We start from the raw sequence: 12,362 nt of genomic DNA, 5'->3' as shown, positions 1-12,362 counted from the left end.
GGGTGGGGATGTTCCGCTGGGACCCCAGTTAATAATATCCAGTAGTGCTTTAGTGTTTTTTTCCTCCCCACCCCCTCCCCCCCGTTCCTCTTTTTGCTCTCGCCCCATGCGTTCGCGCGACTTCCCCTTGGCTCTCGCTTTCTCCCGCTAAGAGGAAACGGAAAAGACTACTACGCAGGCTAATTTGAGGCTTTCTTTACCAACTCCACTATTGTCCCGTTCGTTGTAGAATTCCCTGAAATGTTTAAAGACATTTTCTTTCCCAGATTCGTTACTTGGTAGCGATTGAAGATCTGTTGAACGTTGAAGTTTGTGCCAAAGCAAATGGCTTGTAACAAATTAAAGTAAGCCTTCCTGAAAGATGTCATCAAAGCAATCAACCTTTAATGCAAAGGGGTAATCAATTTTGTTGTCTATAAATGGCAGCAAACGCAATTAAAGAAAATGATTGAATCGTTCTTCGGAAAATGAATTTGATTAAGAATGAAATCTTGTGAAACTTTTTAATCTAGCTCGGTAGTTGGTACGGCGATGGCAGTTTTTATATTAATTTTGCTTTCTCCAGGAAGAAGAAATTAATTGAAAATGCACCGATCGTAATCACTCGTCCAAACATGACCCGCCTAGATTAGCTCAGCTATCCGCGGGCATGTTATAATTGTAATTTTAATTTGATAACAAATAAAATGTATGTATGTATGTATGTATGTATGTATGTATGTATGTATGTCACTTAGTATTTATTTCATAGCGCGAAAGATTAAAACAAACAGAGCATTTAATCCACGTGCGAGAATCAGTTTTGTGTTCAGACTGCCATCTACTGCTTCATATATGAAGGGTAAATGTAATTACCGACTGATGTTATAGATCGCCATCGATTCGAAAATAGCCTAAGGTTCAGCCTACTATTATATGCTGTTCTTAGCAAATTTATACCGAGGTTTAGGTCTTTTAGGTTCAGTTCCTATTTGATGATGATGGACAGAAAGTAAAGCTATTTTATTATTTTATTCATGCAGACGCTTTAATTCACTGGTGTTATGTTCCGCTAGAATCACGATTTTAATTTTTTGCTATGTAAGCAAAAGCCAAACACCACACAGGTCCGACTGAGGTTCTCCCAAAGGTGATAGTTTTTAATTGCAAACATACACCCGTATTTACATAAGAAAGAGTTGTTGAATCTGGGAAAATAATGATTTTGAAGAAAAAAACAATCTGGAGAATCCGGGTATCGATCCCGGTACCTCCCGCATGCTAAGCGGACGCTCTACCATTTGAGCTAATTCCCCGCAAGTCGTAACAGCATCGATTTCTTTGGCTCTTTTTTATCACTGGCTTATTGCATGTAAAGAACTGAACGAACGTGCGAAAGAAGAAAAGCGAAGAAAGTAAGCGAAAAAGATACTTCATTCTCACGCGAAAGCTAGGGCTTGCGTTGAACTGTGAAACTCTCCCTTTGATTTGTTTACCATATACAAAGCCTTCTTTGAACATGTTTTAATAAATATCTGCTGCCTTGGAAATGTCTTTTTTAAATGAACAACGAAACATTTCCCGCGCAAAGAAAGCAAAAAGAGAAACACAAATTTGGCTTGCTTTTGCCGAAAAATCCACTGTGGGCAACAAAATGGCGACTGGTGCATTTACCAATAGTTTTTAGCGTCAAAATCCCTAAGAAACGCTCATGAAAAACGCGCAGAATACTTCCTAAAGGTTCAAACCTAGCGTACACAATTAATGTAATACAGCGACAAATGTTGCAAAGATACGATTTTATGTCTACTTTGATAATCCAGGTACGCCATGCATTGTCGTAAAATGTACAGCCGCCATTTTTTCCACTGTGGATTTTGGCGCGCTGTTACTGACGCCATGACACTTGTGCCGAAGAAGCCATACTTGGGTTCCGCCACCAGTGAGCCAACTCTTGTTAAAGATTTAAGAAAATAATGATCGCATTCAACAAATTTATTTTCAGTGGAAATCCGCTTAACATTGAGAATATGGTGCATTCACGGTTTCCTACAGAAAATTTCAATGCACGTTTTAAGCTATAACAATGAAAAACAACTGTCCAATGACAAAATTGAGAATCCGAATAACAGTCAATACTGATGATGAGTAATAACGTAATTTTGTGCAGGAAGTTATAGCACACTTCCTGCTTTTTATGAGCAGATAAATGAGGAAAAAAGAACTGCAAACAGAAAAGACAAAAAGACAAAAAAAAAATGTTAACATGGGTAGCAAAAATCTTGATTTTGGAGAATCCGGGTATCGATCCCGCTACTTCCCGCATGCGAAGCGGGCGCTCCACCGTTTGAGCTAATCCCCTATTGTATAGATGCCTTAGCTATGACGAGGCTATTTTGAAAAATTGGTTACCAGTTTTCGTCAGGTGTTACCGAAAATGAAAAAGGAAATTTAAATACACCACATTAACTAATTTAGAACAATGAAAAAGACTTACTGCTATTTGTAAAATTTTGAAGAAAATAACTTGCCAAATAATAGTAAAAAATCAGTGTTGATCTGAACTTTGTCTTTTGAAGCAAAATAATATTATATGGAGAATCCGGGCATCGATCCCGGTACCTCCCGCATGCAAAGCGGGCGCTCTACCATTATAGCTAATCCCACGGTTGTTACATGAAATCAGAGTCTTGGATAAAACAAATTACTAGTTTTGGAAGAATATGTGGACGTCTTTGAGAATATTTGGTTCAAGCTGTTGTCATAATCTTACAACAGAAAAATAACTACTAAATAATTTAACTGATGCAGCGAAGTCTGCTATTATATTTTGACATCCTTCAATTATGATTAATTTACTTGTTAAGATTACTATGACTTCAGTATCATTACTCTTAAAATACAAGGTGCCATAAAACAGTTCATAAAGAAATCGAGACATGCAATCGTAAAAAAGCAACTGCAAAAGTCAAATAAAGAAACGAAAAAGAATGCTTCCGGCCGGGCTCGAACCGGCGACCTTCCGCGTGAGGCGGATGTGATAGCCACTACACTACGGAAACCTCGGTGAACCACTAGTGATCCTAAAACGAAGTATTTCTAAACCACGTTAACGTGGTACTATGATCAACTTTTACTCCTTGAATTTTTGGGTCAATCACATGGAAATCCACGAAATATTAAAAACGCCGTTTGCCGCTTGCAAATATCTGCATTAGTTCCGGAGATATTTAAGTTTGAAAAATGTGTAAAATATGCAAATGAAAGACAGCTTAATATTATATCGATATATAAATAGAGCTATCTTGGTCAATTTGCAGTGGAAACCATTGAACCATTGTTCCCAGGGCAACTAACTGTTGTCCATTCCCCTCCAATCTGATTCAAATATTTTAGTGATTTTCAGCTGGAAAAACATGAAACAAGGCCACAGACACCACCTAACATATTTATATGTTTGCTGGATCATGCAGATGAGGCACCACTGGCAAATATCAAATTGGAACGCCAAAGGTGGCCAGAAAAGCTTTTAATATCGAGGAGGTGTGGACCCCAGCATGTTCCCATGGTAACATAACTGTTTAGCTCATATTGTGGAGCACATCTAGTAGAATCTTACCGCAAAGAATCAAAGATTTCTGCTACAAATTAGCTGAGATATCTTTTTCATGAAATTTGATCAAAATTTGGTCGAGTTTATGACGTCATCACTTGGAACGAAAGGAGATCTTTGAAATAGTAAACAGCGTTTTTCTTCTCGTACAGTCTACTTTTTTGTGCTAAAATGGCTTAGATACGAAAGATGCGAATTTCATGATATATAGTAGCACTTTAAATGAACCGTCATGTACTTTTTCAGTCGACCCTTGCGTGGACCTTAAAAATAACACTCTTATTGGATAACACAACCTTACAAAAATTCCCTGTTAAACAATATGTGGAGCTTCGATGAGCAAAAGTAATGAAAAAGTATTGAGAATTAAAAAGTTTGACCCCTCTAAGGCACCGATGGGATTTGAACCCATGACCTCCTGTTTACAAGACAGGCGCTCTAACCAACTGAGCTACGGCGCCCTACATGAGGGGGAGAGAGACTTCATGGATTCGAGAAAGAAACATCTGGTAGGCAGGAAAGAGAATTGTGTTCTCTTCATAATAGAATTATTGTTAAAATTAAGAAGTGTGTGTGTTTTTCTTTTCATTATGTGGGGGTAATGATTGTGTTTCTATGTCTGTTTCACTGCTTGGCTTTTTTTTTTTGCATTCTGATCAGATAAGGGATAAAATTAGTTTCATTTTTTTCAGACATTTGACCAACTGATCGCAATCGTTCGCTTGTTGATATTCATGATTTTGTGACGTCTGTCAATGAAGACGGGCATGTTCTTTTTTTTCTTTTTTCATCTTGTAGCTTGTGCCGAGAAAGCAACAAATTTATTTGCGCTTTTGAAATATGTAATTTCTGACGATCGAGGGACGAATTAGTCAGAGATTACTATTCTGACAGCATGATGGAGAGGCTCGCGGGGTGTCCTGGGATGTTTAAGGACTTTTTCGCCTTTGGCGAGAGATTGACGTCATTCTCGATCAGTCAGTCTTCGTGTTCGTCTAAAATTTTATTAAGCTTTGTTTTAACAGCGTCTTGTAAAATGTTCTAGCTTATTGATTTGTACCAGGAGCCATAATCAGGGACGGAGACCGTAAGCGCGCGCCATTTCTAGTACTGGGGCTGTCCCTATGATATGGCAGAATTTTTCTATTTTTAGAAAAAATTGCGCCATCATGTGCGACACACGCGTGTACAATGCTGCGAGGATTTTTGCGGATGCAGCGCGGGGAAATGGCGTCCGAAATTCCCGAAATGTTTGATGCTTTAATGTTGGCCCACATATCAATAAGTTCAAGTCTGTTGGGAGTTTACTTCAGTATTTTCGTCGTAAGATGCTCCAGTTTAGGTGAAGGAAGACAGTGTCGAATTTAGTTATGTGCCGCTTTATATCACTGACCAAGTTGTGTTCCTCAGCTTCTTTTACAAGGGCTCCACATCACTCCACTCTAAGTTTTACATATGTTGAAGATTGACAGCTTTTCCAAAACACCGCAAAAAAACTAGTAGGATATATTTGGATATAGCACCGTTTCAGGACTTCAAAGTTTCCCTCCTCTTGTCACACGCTTGCGAAGATTTCGCCTGAGTAAAAAAAAGAGAGTAAAGAGAAGAGTAAAAACAAAATAATAATAATAATAACAAGTTTGAATTTCGCCTGAATTGTAAGGAACGCTTGATGCTTTATCAAGGCCCAATAAGTGACAATAAAGTTTATCTCTGTGGATGCTGCTCAGTTTTGTTTGTGTAAAAACCCAATAAATTGTCTGTTGTCCATGAATAAGAGCGACCGCCGATGCGTGTTTTGTACAGTCAGTAAAACATGACAAATTGGACTTCCCCACTTTCGTTTGAAAACGTACATGGAACTTATATAATATCTCTAATTTTTAAATATGTTTAAGGTTGATAAATGTTTCAGAACGTATTAAAAGCTTAGCTGAAAATATGTGAATACCGCAGAAATAATTTATTTATTTATTTATTTATTTATTTATTTATTAAGCTTCGGCCTACTATTACACGTAAAGAAAAAGAAAAATAAGAGGAAGCAAAAAAAAAAAAAAAAAAAAAAAAAAAAAAAAGAGACAGCAAAACAAAACAAAATGGCCAGGGGAGCCGCTACAGCTTAGTAATCAGCAAAGTTACGATGACGCTTTCTTTAATCAACTGGAATAACGATTTCGATTTTGTTGGTTGAGTTATCAAAACTCCTTGTCTATTTTATTTTCGCAGTGTAAAATTTAACTATGTTAAAGAAACACACATGATATTAGCAGCCTTTTGGCGTTGGTGAAAATTGTTGCAACATCTCAGCACAAAACACAACGAAAGAAATTTTTGTCAAGATTTGTTGACAATTGAAAACACCGACCTCGGACTTGAAAGTGCATGCGCTGCACTATGCAAATGAGCTACTTGTACGCCTCAGACTTGCCTTTCAAAAACTTTTGCAAACTCGCCAAACAAACAGAAACAATATGATTAAGCATTGTTTGGGAAACTCACAAATGAACTCGATACCAGAGTAAAGAGTTTTCTTACACAACTTTTCTTTACACAACAAACGCAAAAGATTACGCGTACAACTAGCGCGAGCAGATATTATTGATTTACAGCGCGAAATTGAAGTAATATTTTGGACCCTGCAAAACTTACCTTTTCCATTAGCTCAGAGCATAACACTACACATAAGAGCCCTGGTTCTTATTCCCTGCCTTATTCCTTGTCATCGCTGTGAAACATCTGCAAGAGAATCTCGCAACTCTCACCATTTGATCACTCAACGTGACAACATCCACGCGAGAGCCCCTGACATGTGCGTGGATCCGCGCGGATATATGACGTCAGGACGGCGCAATTTGTTCTAAAAATAGAAAAATAGTCCCATATCATAGGTGCTCGCGGATCCCAAGACTTACGGTCTCCGTGCCCGATTATGGCTCCTGCTACAACAACACAGAACAGGTATTAAAACACCAGCTGAGTTAAGGGAGTGGCAGATTAAAGCATTTGTCTAAAGAGTTTTTCATATGTCTGGCCTGTTGATCTAGTGGCATGATTCTCGCTTTGGGTGCGAGAGGTCCCGGGTTCGACTCCAGGACAGGCCCAAATTAATTGTTTTTCTTTTCAAATAATAATTAAAATAAACATAACAGTAATTTTTTAGCAAACTAGTATTTTCCAAATTGTAGGTATGGATGAGACATTCACTCGTTCTTTCCCTCTCTCCGTCGCTTCCTGTTAGACTTTTCGTGAATCCGCAGATCAATTTAAAGGGAATTTTAGTCACAGCCCAAGGGAGTCCCGAGCGGCTTTAATACGTGCATTTTCATCCTCAGAGAAAACATCAACGCAACCGTCGTGCTAACATTATCCGCCGGAGAACTGGCTACTATATCTAAAAATAGTTTGAGAGGAATTACCTTGCTCTCCTGATACCGGCGAAATGTTTAAGCGACCTGCCAAAATACTCTACACCCTCAAAGATGTTCACATTAGGCTATACAATAATAGGGGTCAAGGTTATGGATTGTTTGGGCTGATGCAATCATGAAATGGTCGATGTCATCATCTTTATATTTCGCCAAATCTTATTAACAAAACGTAAAAAAGAAATTGAGTAGTTATTCCATTTAAATTACCCTGGAACAAAACAAAATGAACGGAAAAGTTTAAAGCGATGGTTTTTGTCCTTGGGTCATTTGACAGCTTTCATTTAACACAGAAATTGCATTCAACCGTCAACTTATAGCAGAGAGACTTTTGGTTTCTCCGGCTGAAACTCATACATTTCTGGCTACCAATCCACTAACAATCAGTGACATAAGCTTTGTTAAGATCATGGCTCGATAGCGTTATTTAAGGTATCGATCCCAACATGAAGTTGCTGAAGGATAAAAAATTAAATAAGCTCAGTTACGCCAACATCTTCCGTTTTTTTCGTTTTGTTTTGTTTTCGCTGACTCAAAATTTTGTAAGAGCTGGCTAGAGTTGGGTAGCAAGATTTAGTCTCATAGGAAAAACAATCATGTGTTTCCGGCCGGGCTCGAACCGTCGATATTCCGCTTGTAAAGTGGACGTGATGACCACTACACTACGGAAACCTGTTACGACTGAAAGCTGCCATACTCAGTGGTGTACTAATCAGGAACTCGTAGTTTCTAGTTGTTTTCATCAGGAAGACAGAAAAAATAAGTCTGCGAAGTACAGCAAACAGTTTGAACATTTGCCTACTTCTCACGATGCTCAATATTGAAGTTTTTCAGAAACGATGCTATCCTTGTTTTAGCGTTACCAGAGAATCTCAGTGCAGTTAACCGTCAAATCGCCAAAAAATTAACCGTCAACCGTCAAATGAGCAAGCCAATATTAGCCGTCAAATGTCTCAGATATCCTTAATCAAGAACTAAACGATTGACTTTAGGAAATTTATGCTGTTTAGAAATGAACGTTAATACACCACAAAAAGATACACTTATGCTCAAGTCCTTCAACTTCTAGTTATGGGAGCGGAAGATTAATGCGCGCAGCGGTGAGGTGATGTAATTACATTAATTAGACAAACAGTCGACTATTAAAGAAGTCATAAGTAATGCACAAATTATAGGACTAATTGGATTATTCAGATACGGGCAAATTTGTACCCTTTTATGAAGAATTACAGCCAAATTTGCTTCAACCGTCAAAAAACCAATAATGATAACGATCACGATAATAACGGTTCATTCACATCACATCCGCGCAGTGGCTGTTTGTTTGAATAGACCTTCTTACATGCAATACAACTAAAAATTACGCTAACAGGATGGATGGATGGAATCCTGAAGCTAACTATATAGAAAATAATTATCAAAACAAAGACAACCGTCCCCGGGTGGGCTTGAACCACCAACCTTTCGGTTAACAGCCGAACGCGCTAGCCGATTGCGCCACGGAGACTTCCATCAAAACATTTTGAACAATTTTCATCACATTTTGTGCAAGAAATTTTAACTTGCGTAAGGTTTCTGTTACATTATTGTATCTTGCTCGAAAGACGTGAAAAGCGAAAAACCGGGGGAGTTGGGGAGTAACTGTCTTGGCCAATGAGACAACACAAAACAGGTGTTATAGAACCAGTTCGACAGAGAGAAGTAGATTAAGACCTTTGTCAAATGACGTTCAACCATGTTTGGCCTGTTGGTCTAGTGGCATGATTCTCGCTTTGGGTGCGTTGCGAGAGGTGCCGGTTCGACCCCGGAGAGGCCCTTTGTAACACTCTTTTGTCAATGAACACAACATATAATAACGAAGCAGGCAATATTACGATGGTTTTTGTGACGTCACAACGGCCATATGAAACAACGGAACACCTGCCTCCTTTTTTGGCAGACAATTCCAACTGACTACTATAAAACCCTAGATTCAAATATCACTTAACCAACCGTTTCTGTTGGCCGGGAAACATTTCCAACGACTTCTAGGAAAATATTAATCTAAAGTAATTTTGATCTAGTCCTCTTGTTTTAAACCGATGAGGGGGAATAAATTAATCAAAACAAATACAGGAAAAGAGAAATCAGGGTATAGTCAGTTAGAAATCTTAAAATAGTATTTTCCAGCTGGTTTACTTAAAAGGAAAAGTTGGTCCGTGTGAGGGTCGAACTCGACACGCTCTACCGACTGAGCTAACGGACCAGACACATTATCCTTGTGCCGTTTTTTATTAAATACTACTGCCTTTGTACAGGAACGTTATCAGAAGTTTGGCCTAATGAGGAACATCACCCGCTTATGCTTATTGGCTTTGTTCAAACTTATTTGGTTTTATTCTTTAAGATGTATGTATATATTGTTAACGTACTTTCCCAAATGATGAGGACATTTTTGTTGAAATATAGTTATCCCGAAATTATCTGTTAGAAGTTGTTTCCCATTTATTTTATAATCATGTCATAGTTTTTTATTTTTAACTTAGGATAGAGTGCCACTGGTTCGTCAGTTTTTTTCACTGTTATGTGTTACCCTCTGTAAATAAAGTTGTTACTTACTTACTTACTTACTTACTTACTTACTTACTTACTTACTTACTTACTTACTTACTTACTTACTTACTAATGTCAGCCGGTCCATTTTGGTCCATTTTGGTGATTTAACATAAACAATAGCCCTTTGGTTAAACCTAAACAATAGCGTTTTGTTATTAGAAGCGCCGAGTTCTTTTTCGGAAGCTTAGCGAGAAAACTTGTGATCATCGGAAAAATTGTCGGCATGAGGAATTAGCTACCTTGCGGGAGTGAGGAGTGTAACTTTTGTTATCACAAGATCAATTTCCATCGGGGGAGCCCAAAGGAACACTTGACCGGCTGTATGAGTATCGGCCAGACTCTCACCAATAAAGTAAGAGCTTTAGGCCTATTCCAAACGTCGTGCCACTGCCGTGCCGAACGAAATTCAAGAACTTAATTTAACTTAAGCACGGCAGTTGCACAACGTATATTTTTGTAATCGGCTATTAAGGCATGGCCCGCCTAGATTAGCCTTTCAGTGCTACTTGCGGGCATGCGACTTGGCTTCAAACGGCGTGCTCTTGCAGGGCCGAACTGAATTCATAGCCTGTTATCAGCTGCCGTTGCTTTCTATCATTTAAAATGGTCTTCAGCAAGGCAAACTTCTTCCCATCTTCGGCGACTGAATTAAATTCGACGTTTGAAACCACTGGCGTTATTTTGTCATACCACTACTGGGTCAAATTTATTTGAGTTCGTCACCGCAGTAGCACGACGTTTGGAATAAGCATTAGCTTACAAGTTTGATTGGCAACGTTCGCTTTTATATCGATTTAATTTGGCAAAAGATAAAATGATTTATTCACTTGTGCTAGCATGACAAAGTATTATTAAACTTAAACTTAAACTTAAACTTAAACGGCCGGGACAAGAAGAGAAGGTGAGGAGGAGTGATTTATGTAATACATTTCTATGTGTTAATAAATTTGGCCTTCATAAATTTTTTGACTTATTTTATCGTTGTGATAATATCAGGCAAGAGAAAAAGCGGTCATTGTGCACGACAGTTCGTTTCTTTGTTTGTCGCGTCCGAAGCAGGCAGCGTAAGTCAAAAGAAAAGAAACAAGTGCGATTTCTAAAAGCCGATTAACGAATTAGACTTTCTTCGGATTTTTTTTCATTGCCTGTGGAAAGCGGAGATGATCGTTCACAACAAGTTCAACATTAAGCTTATCTCGCTCACTTCTGTAACACGCATCCAGTTTTTGTGCTTCCTATTTTTGAAGTTCCTATGCCTTTCTGTTTGCCTTAAAAAAAGCGTGAACTGCGCTAAGTTTTGAGTTGTTTTACGCTCGGTAGTTTTCATTGCGTGAAATGAGTAATTTCGTGGAATTTACGTGGCCGTGAAATTCCTCGACACTCGACGAGTCCGAGATCAGAACGTGACGTGTCGGAGAGTGCCATGTTCCTGATACGTACGTTGCGGCGTGTCAGGAAAAATCATGGCCTGGGTACGTCATGTGCGGCGTATCAAGGGAAGCCAGCGACTCTGATACTTAACGGCATGCGGTTTTAGTTTAATCAGCCAAATTAATTAACGGAGCTTATTTCTCTAATTTTTGAAAACAAAATTGGAAAAAAACCTAATATTGGCGGAGAAATGGATGTTTTACGTTATGGCCGGAAGTAAAAGTTCCCTCTTGATTGACAGCGCTATGAAGTGTATGCAATCAACCGAGACTACTTTCGCGGGAGTATTACCGATATGGATACCACGAATTGGCTGACTACTCAGTTAATCAGCATTGTTAATCCAAGCATTTTTCGTATTAGATGTAATTCTGTTAAGTTATAAGTAAACATGGACCACGGAAAACTCCGTTTACCAGTTCGAAAAAGCACACAATGAATGAAAATACATCAATGAGTGAAGAAGCGAAAGTTGGCCGCGCGGATGAAGCTACGGACGCATCAAGCGGGCAAAAAGATCGAGTCAAGAGAAGAGAAAGGTTGTGTAAAATTTGGGAACTCGACAGCGGTAACAGCGATGTTTACAGTGACTCTTTTGTTGAGTTCGATACCGATGAATCGTCCAACTCATTGAGATCCATTGGAATATTATCCATGCACATTTGCTCTGCCGCGCTTTCTTTTGTTTGTTCTCGTCGCCCAGCTACTCTAGCGTTCGTATCCTTTTTCGTCTTCCCCATTTTGCCAAACCAGCTTCAAGAAAAACCCAGCTGCAGAAAAATTATCTCTCCGCCTTGAGCGCATTGCGAAACGCAAGGTTTTTTTGCAGATTCACGCGTAAATTTCACCGCGAGTTAATGGTAGTAAATTTTCCAAGCGCTGATTGGCTCAGTGATCTGAGAACCCAGTTGAAGGCGTTTGTGGGCGGAGTTTGTTTGCGAAGCAAGATATTTTTCTTAGCGCTGTTTTCTCGGATAAATTTTTTCGCTTGAAACAGACACTTTAAAGAGTTACAACTCAAACGGAATTTGTTTGTTTGCCCTCAAATTTGGACAGTAGCTAGATTAACATATAAAAAACAAAAACGTGTCTGCGAATTGTTTATTTCGAAATATTTTTTCTCCGAGAGCGATTTTTGTACGATCACTTCACATTTTTTAAATCCTATTTCGGAAATGTTCTGTAACTTTTTACTACAATTGAATATGGAAAAACGCAGACACGCTTTTTTAGCGCTTTTTGTCCTGAAACCGAGGAAAAATATAAATTGGCGAAAAACAAAATTCGCTTTGACTTGTAGCTTCCAAAAGGTGATT

General features: G+C 38.7%; 5 non-coding genes across 5 annotated transcripts; 1 reads left to right on the top strand and 4 right to left on the bottom strand.

The window, feature by feature from the left end:
• Positions 1-1,222: 1,222 nt before the first annotated feature.
• Positions 1,223-1,295, bottom strand: Trnaa-agc (transfer RNA alanine (anticodon AGC)). Its single transcript has one exon. It is a non-coding gene; the product is annotated as a tRNA-Ala (tRNA).
• A 2,684-nt stretch (positions 1,296-3,979) lies between these two features.
• Trnat-ugu (transfer RNA threonine (anticodon UGU)) lies at positions 3,980-4,053 on the bottom strand. The gene has a single exon. It is a non-coding gene; the product is annotated as a tRNA-Thr (tRNA).
• Positions 4,054-6,624: 2,571 nt separating this feature from the next.
• On the top strand, positions 6,625-6,696 carry Trnap-ugg (transfer RNA proline (anticodon UGG)). The gene has a single exon. It is a non-coding gene; the product is annotated as a tRNA-Pro (tRNA).
• Positions 6,697-7,619: 923 nt separating this feature from the next.
• Positions 7,620-7,692, bottom strand: Trnav-uac (transfer RNA valine (anticodon UAC)). Its single transcript has one exon. It is a non-coding gene; the product is annotated as a tRNA-Val (tRNA).
• Positions 7,693-8,453: 761 nt separating this feature from the next.
• Trnan-guu (transfer RNA asparagine (anticodon GUU)) lies at positions 8,454-8,527 on the bottom strand. The gene has a single exon. It is a non-coding gene; the product is annotated as a tRNA-Asn (tRNA).
• Between the last annotated feature and the right edge of the window lie 3,835 nt (positions 8,528-12,362).

This window comes from Orbicella faveolata, unplaced genomic scaffold (genome assembly GCF_042242905.1).
Source record: "Orbicella faveolata isolate gen_17 unplaced genomic scaffold, um_ofav_v1 contig_35, whole genome shotgun sequence".
Classification (NCBI taxonomy): domain Eukaryota; kingdom Metazoa; phylum Cnidaria; class Anthozoa; order Scleractinia; family Merulinidae; genus Orbicella; species Orbicella faveolata.
This window is presented reverse-complemented; position numbering and strand designations above follow the sequence as displayed.